At 40.8% G+C, this 9,754-nt stretch overlaps 1 long non-coding RNA gene across 1 annotated transcript; it reads right to left on the minus strand.

Moving 5' to 3' along the window:
• Positions 1 to 874: 874 nt before the first annotated feature.
• On the minus strand, positions 875 to 9,620 carry LOC128448680 (uncharacterized). Its single transcript, XR_008339785.1, has 2 exons — positions 3,705 to 9,620; positions 875 to 2,084 (listed from the first exon to the last, which is right to left on the minus strand). It is a non-coding gene; the product is annotated as an uncharacterized LOC128448680 (long non-coding RNA).
• Between the last annotated feature and the right edge of the window lie 134 nt (positions 9,621 to 9,754).

A 9,754-nucleotide genomic window follows, 5' to 3' on the forward strand; every position in this document is an offset into this window, starting at 1 on the left:
TAATATTGTTTGCCTTTGAGACAAAATAACACTCATGCCTGTCTCTGACCCCTGAGAGGACAGAAAGCAACACACACACCAACACGCACCAATCCTCACTTGAACTTCTTGATTCTCATACAAACAGTTGATGCAGTAAGGTCAGATTCAGAGATGATGTCATCACATTATACTGTCCACATTTCAGCCCTTAAATTAAAAAACACGATCAAGCAGCGGTTCACTCTACTGCCTGAGACATGTGAGTGAATGGATGAGTGGTGAAATACACAAAACAAACAAACAAAACAAACGGTTCAGTAGTTTGATCTTTTAGACGTAGAAAGGAAAGATGAAACTAACAGTTTATATATTTTTAGGCATTCATTAGGGAGAATATTCCTAGAATTCAATCTTGGGAGTGACATACATCTTTTCAGAGAAATATTTGTCCAAACATTAGTTGAATTAGCAGTTTTTACAGCTTCTATTTAATGTTTTTGCATTTTCTATGTGTAAAAAGACTCTTAAGTAAGTAATATGTCAGTGAAGGGTGTCTGACTTGACCACTGGACATTTTGACTTGTGGAGAGCTATGTTGTATTCATGTCTCAGTAAGACATGGCAGTGTCACAATGACCAAGCATGTACAACACCAGGCCTGTGTTCTGTTTTCAAGTTCTCCTTGTGTCTGCATGGAATCTCTCCTGGTACTCCATGTCCTACAATTTGTGGGAGGCTGGGACATAACGTAACATGCCTCAAACAATTAGTGGAGTCTGTCCTGGGGAGGGTGTACTCCACCTCTCTCCATGACCCATAAAAGATATAAATAGAAGAACAAAAAGATCATGAGATCAAAAGATGACAGGAAGAAAGGACACGAGGCACAACAAACATCACAAACTGATTTATCACAAACTGACACAGCGAAAACTTAAGTAAAATGCATACGTTTCATACGTTTAAAAATGCAGTCAGACCTTGTTGGGATGTGTCGCTCTTTTTGATATTTTTTAACTAAATATCTTCTTAGTCTTCGATTGGACAATGCCTGTATGTTATACTTGAATTATACTTGCAGGAAAATTATGCAAAGAAAAAAAGTACCAGGTCATTCTTATAGCGCCATTTCTTGATAATTATGAAATTATTTGCGCCCAGAAGAGGGCGATGCTCACTAACATAACAGCAGTGACTCGTCTTTCTCAGCAGTTCAGTTAAGAGGACAGGAAATCCCTACAAATCGAAACCAGCTAAACGTTCTTTAAGGGAGAATGGGTGCGACTCGTTAATACATTGTTAATACATTGTGATCCTTTTATCGATTGTTTCTATTCCCCCAAATAGAAATGGGAAAATTAGGTAGAGCTATGAGGAAATACCATAAATATAGTGGCTGTAAAAATGTATATGCCTCTCATAAAAGAATGTATGTGTGTGTGCACGTGTGTGTGTGTGTGTCCTCATTTGTTTATTCTGCTGATGACAAATGGCCTCCATCCATTACTCCCTAAACGAAGCCATATGTTCAACAGTATGTGGGCGAGGCAGAAGGACACAGACCTCTTTTAGGCCAACCACACACACACACACAGACGCACACAGACACACACACTCACTGACAGAAATATAAATCTCACTTAAAATATTTGACTGATATTTTCATATATATTGTTTCTCAGGGGTATATAGAATAACAGAACATTTGACTCCGGAAGGTGAGATAGCTGTAACACATAAATAAACAAATGAACATGACACTGAAAATTAGTGTATAATTGGTCTAATTTACAGAACAGGGCACCCAAGAGGACAAGCTGTTTGCAAGAAGGGAGTCACTCTTCCAGCCTGACCTGGGTGGGAAGTTCGGTCCCACGCTGGGAAAACAAAAGGGGAAGAGGTTTCGGGCCGGGCTGGGTGGAGTGATGTCCAGGCCACTGCAGGGCAGGACCAGCCGGCGGCCAGAAGTCACAAACCGAGCCCATGCATGGAGCGCAGGATAGGCAGTGTCGTCATGGTTCTGCACTTTTGTGGGAGTTCCTTTGCAGCAGTATCATGATGTTAGCGGTCAGTGCAGGGGCTGCAGTGTTTTAGATGAATCGCTGAGGTTGGAGAGAGTGAAGTTTAGCCAAGAAGGAAGTTACGGTAAAAACTAGAGTCTGGCTGAGGAGAATTAAGCAGATTTTGGTCAGTTTGATATGAGATGTAGCAACAGCACAGATAATACACAGCCCTCACATTTTTCGATGAAAAGTCATACAGTGACCTTTGACCCCTGGTGTTGGCAGAGACTTGTGGTTCACTCAACTGGGCCATGCTGGCAGTTATCAGCAGCCTATTAGCAAAGCGGCTGCAGGATGACGTCATACATTCTTCCTTAATGTGCTCTCAAGTGTAGCACCTAGATAACCTCAGCAATACAGCTTGGTTTAAATAGTAACAGCATCTGTCCTTGAGTCCTTGAGTTCCCCATTTACACCAGGTCTATTTGAATACTGTGTATGTAAAAAAAGTTATTTCTCATATGTATCATGGAGCGTGTCGTCTACGTCTGATGCTGAACTAATCAATGTTGTTTTAGTGAATGACGGCTCCAGTCTCCATGTGTGAGCTTTGACGGTCGCAGTGACAAACCCAACAGAGAAATGTCCCCCCTTTGCAGTTCCCCTCAGCTCAGCAGAGAGTTACAGCCTGTTTTTACTAATTGTTTCTGGTTTTATGGCCCACAACTCTACTGTTCTGCTTTAGCCCCACATGGCTCTTTTCCAGCAGCCGCAGCTGCAGAAGACAGATGTTTTCAGCAGAATCTATCCATCTATCCATCCAACTATACCCCTCCATCCATCTATCCATCCATCTATCCATCCATCCATCCCTCTACAATGCTTGTTGGCATCAGGAGCTTATCCGAGCCGACATTGGCACAGGGTGGGATTTTGCCCGGACAGGTCACCAGTGTATCACAGGGCCGACATACAGAGACAAAAACATTTGCCTTTACACTTACTTATATGGTCAATTAGGGTCTTCAATTAACTTAATTTGGGGGGGATTCACTCAGCCAAAAGTGTTTGCACATATATATGTGTATGTTTGAATTTCAATCATTTACATTAAATCAACAATGCAGTCATGAACACAAACAACTTTGCTGTAAATTAATTTAACGATTACATCTTATGCAGAACTTATGTAATTCTCTTGACAATACACAGCAATTTCCCATAATGACTTAATCTGTGTGGATGCATCTTCTTCTGTTTACAGTAGCTTTAGATCATTTTCCCCTGTGAAGGAAATGCAAAGGGTCCATTTCCCACACTCCTCTGGTCTTGGTATGACTCAGACGATAGACAGACCACATGAATGTTTCTCATCTCATGTGCAGCAGGTCACTAAAGACAAAGTCCTGACTGGGACTCATGTGCACCTTCAGTCATAAAAGCTTTGATAGTTAAATGCTATGTAAATATCAGTCATATAAATGAACACGGCTGCAGTCCTTATACAATAACAAAAAGATAGAAATGCTCAAGTTGTTCTTTCTGCTCCACTTAAGTTTTGTGTCTGATTAAAAGAAATAGGATTTTCTTCTTTTTAACTTTTCACAAAGTCTTTTCTCCGGCTTCCACCCTGCTCTCCACCGTCTCTCACTGTAGCTTTAAATGTGACTATATCTTAGCCCTGTTCCCTGGTGAGGGGAGTTTTGGGGAGTTTTTTACCTTAAAAGGCCATGTGGAGTGGAGAGCTGGTTTCCTGTGGGAGGGCTTTCCTCTCTCTGACTCTGGAGCTGGAGGCCGGGCCCATCCTCATCCTCTCTCTCCCTCGCCCCGACGGCTTCGGTCACTCCCACTTTACACACACACTCACGCCTTCCTCTCACCACTCCCAGAAAAGTGGTGAAATCCAGCTCCAGCCAGATGTGTACGAGTGTGTGTGTGCTTGTGTGTGGAATCCACACTGACCTCCTTACTTAACAGGGGGTGAATGCACGGTCGCACAGGAAAACAAGGTAGAGAGAGACAAAGAGAAAAGACATGAGACAAGAGAAGGAAGTCAGAAAGAAAGATTAAAAGGGCTTGTCAGGAATTAAAAGTGAGGGAGGGAACAGGAAGAAACTGCATTACGAAGAGGGAAGAAGTGTGGGGCGGGGACAGTGAACGCAACTTTTTGGCATCGAACCGAAGCCACTGAATGCCTCAGCTCGCAGCGTCCCGTCTGTCAACAGGCAGTCAGATAATAAATGAGTCAGGAAGACGTTGTCCTTATAAGGTCTGTGCTGCACTGATGAACCATGAACCAGGCCTACAGCTGCTGGTGTATCACCACCATGTCAGAGTGAAGTCATAGCTATCACACACTGTACCGGTCTGACTTTCTCTATCTCGTTTCCTGCACCTATGTGTTAACTCAGCCTCTCTTTTCATAGGAGCTCTGTCATTGTCTCCCTGCTCCTCACCGTCTCTCTCTCTGTTTCATGCAGTTCGAGGCCGTGTCCGCCTTTTAAACATTTTTCAACCATAAACCTTTTATTGTTGATAATCCGCCTTATATTTCCACCGCTTGTTTTATGTTCCCTTTAGGCTGTGGTATGTAATAATAGTTTTTTATTGTTTTTATACGAGCTCACAAAGCCAAATTCCTTTTACTTGTGTTGAAATCCCAGTATTGTCGTGACTTGTGTTCTCAGAATGTTGAGATCATTCCTGTGTTAACATATATGTGTGGATTTGAAGGGTTAGATGATGAGAAGAGGAGGTTACATTGTTCAATGACACCTATAACCCAAGTTTCTTGGACAAATTCTGATACATATAATGTGTAGAAAGTGTGTTTAGACAAACTTAGAAGAAAATGTATTTGCTATTCTCCATCAGGATTATTTACCAATAGAAAAGGCTTTGAAAGAGCATTTAGACTTGTATACAGCAGGAAGATATATTTGAATAGTAATGTGAATATAGGCATTCATCCATTTCATATCCTTGGGTGGTTGGTTGGAGTTGGAGCCAAACCCAGCTGACATTGGGCGAGAGGTGTGGAACATCCTGGACTAGTGGCCAGCGGGTTGCAGGGTGTGTCAAGACGAATATATTAAAAATCATGTGACACTTTCCACTTTTTGATTGTTTGGCCATAATCAAAGCTCCACAAACTTTATGTCCATATCACTTATCACGACACAAAAGTTTACAAGTCAAGTTGACAAGTGGACATGAGTCAAAAACTCTTACTAATCGTTAATACAATGACAAGAACTACATATGCTTTACTGCATTGAAATAGAACAGCATTTAAAAGCCTCTGCTCATGTTGGTAGTGGACAAGATTTAAATAGTGACAGTACGTCCTCTCTGCCCACAGCAAACAGTAATTTAGTTTTAGTCAGTATTTAGTTTCCATCACTCAGCCCATAATAGTCACACACAAGTTCATCTACATCCAATGGAAATCGCTGCTGGCAAAAATGCTGAAATGACCAAGTCAGTTTTTCAAGAGAGAGGAACATTAGTCTGAAAGCTTTCAAAACTGGATGTCAGTAAATGTGACCCTTCCTACAAATCTTAATATAGATTGAATGTCTGTTTTTACCAGTGGACTTCCTGGAAAATGATGTTGATACTAAATGTTTTACGACAGGGAAAACCCCCATAAATTAAAATAAAGCAGATTAATTTGTAACTAATTTCCTCATTGATCCTTCTCCCTAACCCTCTTTCTGCCTGCCTGTCTATCTGTCTGTTCTTTTATCACCAGTATTTAGTAGGTCAGTCATTCAAGCTCTCACCTGTTTTTAGGAAGTTGTGTGGCAACATTCACAGAATATGGGTCAAACTGTATTGTGCAAAAACACAATTAATTAATAAAAATCAATAAATTTGTACAGTGGATATTCCACAAACATGATGGTCCAGAGGTCCCACATCAGATTGCATTGACCTAGTTGACGTGTGCCACAGTGAATTTATCCGACTCAGAGAAAGTAAGGTTAGACCTGTGGCATTCAGCCAAACACGTCACACTTCCTCATCTAACTACCTTGAATGTTAGCGGTCAGATTCCTGTCTATTCACGCAGATCCAACTCCTGCTATCTGAACCTGAACTGCCAGTTTAAGTCTCCAGGCTGAACAACAATTCTTTGGCACGCTGACTTATGAGCCCAAGCTGAGTCTTTGTGCTACGCTACCGTAAACCTATTGAGCCGCAGACGTGTTAGGTGGTGGAAATACCTGATTGACCTTTCACAGATTCATTCAATTTAAACCACTGACTCTTTGTGGCACCGAGCTCTTCATGCAGATGCACATTTTCAGATTTTCTGATCTTAAAGAGAACATTGAATTGGCAAACAGTCAAATGTGCATCTTCAGAAATCATATTATGTGGGTGTGTGTGCATGTTTGTGATTTCACCTCCATCCGATTTACCGACAGTGACGTTGAGACACGCAGACTCACAGCTGATTGGTTTGCTTTGATCCAAACATCTGTGAAATACCTGTAGAAAAGGTGTGGAGTATGTGTGTGTGTGTGTGTGTGTGGGAGGGGGCTCATGACGTCACCTCAGGCTGCACAGAAGCCCGATGTCATACAGGAAACATGTGCCTCTACTTGTACAGACAAAATTTTTTTCAGAGGAGATGCACCTCACCGTCTGTTTGTGTCTCTGTGTGTGTTTGTGTGTGTGTGTGTCACTGTCAGTGCGTGTGTCACCAGAATCCAGGTGCCCTGTCTAAGTGAGTCATTAGGTATGTTTCCACCTCAAGGCCACAGCAGTTCACATACACAAAAACACACAAACACACACACACACACACACACACACACAAACACACTGAAGACCTCAAGCTCCATCTGAAGAACCAGTTCTTCAGCTGTGTAAAATCCATAATAATTTACTTACTTCTCCATCATAAATCAAATATAAACACTCTCATTGTCTACGTGCATTCACAAACGATCTCCATGTTTAGTCTGGGCCTCACCGCAGCATTTCTGTGGCTGTGCAGCAGTGAGAGGAAATATACTTGGAACATTGTCAACATTAAATCCTACTCTTATATTAGCAGAGAGGCTGCAGAAGATGGCAAAGGAGAAGCTTTCACTGCTTTTACAAATGTACTGAACATATTATTGATATTGGTGCAATGCTTGTTCTAAACATTCCTGTTTGCTTGGCTCGTGTTAATGCTCCTGAGCTACTTTAGAGATATTCCACATTATTAGTGAGTCCTCCTCAAACAATTGCATGATATGCTGTCACTTTGTTACTGTTTCCATGCTGCGACTTCTGTAGCAGAAGTAGTAGCAGTAGTTTTAGTAGCAGTAGTTGTTGTAGCAGTAGTTGTAGTCATAGTAGTAGTAGTAGTAGTAGTAGCAGCAGTAGTAGTTTTCTAAACTTTTCTAAACATTTAAAGAGCACTTTTAAAACAAATTACAAAGGCCTTTCAACAACACACATAAAATAAGAGCAATTTTAAAAACTGTTTAAATGTCAAACAGTGCTTATATATTGATAATACATTATTAGTTCATAAAATGTTACTGTTAGAACTTTCACTTAGTGTAAAAGCAGTTAAGATTGGAGGGACAATCAAACATCTGTGAAAAGAATAACACAACAATGCAAAGCAGCTACCTTCACTGAGAATTTTACAACATCAGCTTCCATTAAACTGACGATGCAGGTCATAACACACAACCTCCGACTGTTACATAACAACTGAAGCCGCAACTTCACACAGGAATGTTCTACAAATTTTATCTACAGGAAGCTGTCATCTGTTATTAAACACACAATAAATCCTTATTGTTGGCTGTATACAACAGAGATGTTTAGAAGGTTTTACTGTTGTTCATCTGGAGGCTGTGCTTCATGATGCGTTCACAAAGATCATATATGAGCAGATGAATTCCACCTCATCCATGTAAGACTTGGATTCAGCGTAACTGCTCCCTTTTCCTTCAAAACGTTCAACGTTCAGAAGATGTCAGGATGAATTTAAAGTCCCACATTTCTTGAGTCAGGTTTCGTGAGAGGTGTTGAATAAGAAGTAACCTTGATGAAACTCTGCAGATCGGCGGTTTTCAGCCTCTGATGTGAGCAGCAGCTGTTTGGAGGAGCCGCAAAACTGATCCAGAGCCAAAATGTTGAGAGAAAGCCAGGAAAAAGAAACTGATAGAAGAGAAGAATGTCACAGCAACCTTCTTCTGCTCAGATTGGTGACGTATAAAAAACAACTTGGTGTCTCACAGCCTTTCACTGCGACTGCAGCTTAAACAAGTGATGACCATGGCTTTGTATTCCTGTTGTTTGCTGTGGCTTCAATTTGATTCAAAATGGGTCAATCCAGACTAAATTAACTCTGATTATAGTGGGGGGACCTGAGCATATGTATTCAACAGCACTCAGGTCTCGAAAAGATTTGTAAAACTCTATGGAACAAACTCCCAGAGGAGAACAAACCTCCTTTTTCTCCTTTAAATGGCTCGTCAAAAGTTATTCTCATAAATGCTTTTACTGGGCTTGTGGTTTGAACTGGATTTTATCTGTTTAGTCACCTTATAACACAGATTTTTATAGAATGACATTCACGTAACCCTATTTCATTTGATTACTTTCAATATTTAATATGTAATGTTTCATTTATTTCTTATATTTAGCTACATCTGTATTTAACTAGGTTGTAATTCATCCTCTGTTTACACAACATCCTCTATGGTTGCCCACATTGTTTTCACAACAAGAAAATATATAATTATAGAAATTGGGGCCTCTCGACTGTTTGTAATGCTGTTTTCTATTTATAGTATTCTTGAAGATATTTTCGGCTCAGTCACAGCGGAGACTGTGAACTTTGCAGATTAGCACCTGAGTATTTAATGCACATCTGATGGCAGTCAAGTTAGTATAGCTAATCTTAGTGAAACATGCTGTATCCTCCTTCTGTCCTTTCATAAAATGTTCAGTTAATAAATAATGTCAATTCTTTTTTATTCCAGGAGAAGTAATGCTAAATATCAAGAAACAGTCAATGTGTGTCAAATAAATAAATGTGTGTCGATTTTAGTTTTTGTCATTGAGGTGCATACTTTAATATCGAGGGATCCTCTCCAGGGCCTTCTGTCTTTCTACACTTCTCTCTCCATGAGCGTCAGGGAACAGAGGCCTCCATTGTTCACATAAACTCTGATTATCCATCTGTTTTCACCAAACTCAAATATCAGGTGCAGGGAACTCACAGCTCCAATTTCACATGGTGCTTCTTACCTTCCCACAAACTTGTACACATGTTTTCATCTTACTCGAAACAACCATTCAGGAGCTGTGTGAATTATGCAGAGCCACATAACCCAAACAGCTGAGTGACGACGGCACACAGGTACCATCACAGCAGTGTGTATTACGGTGGAGTGATTCATATTAAGATAATGGTTCTAATTGAATCCTTACTCATCTTAGTGTTCATGTTTTTTGTATACTAGCTGGTTTGTGTTTTATTTCATAGCTCCAACGAGGCCCAACAGCCTCCATTTAGTTCAATCAAGTCACAGGGAATTGCACATACTTATGGAGATCCTGCAAAGGTTAAAGACGGTGATGAAGAATTCCTGGATCTTCCCCCGATCCGATTTCTGCATAGACAAACACCTTCAAGTTTAATGCTAATATTTGATGCCGTGGGAACTCCTTCTCATACTCTCTCATCCATTCACTTTGGATCTCTCTCTCTCTCTCTCTCTCTCTCTCCCTCTCTCTCCCTCAGGTGT

Source organism: Pleuronectes platessa, chromosome 9 (genome assembly GCF_947347685.1).
Source record: "Pleuronectes platessa chromosome 9, fPlePla1.1, whole genome shotgun sequence".
In the NCBI taxonomy this organism is placed as follows: domain Eukaryota; kingdom Metazoa; phylum Chordata; class Actinopteri; order Pleuronectiformes; family Pleuronectidae; genus Pleuronectes; species Pleuronectes platessa.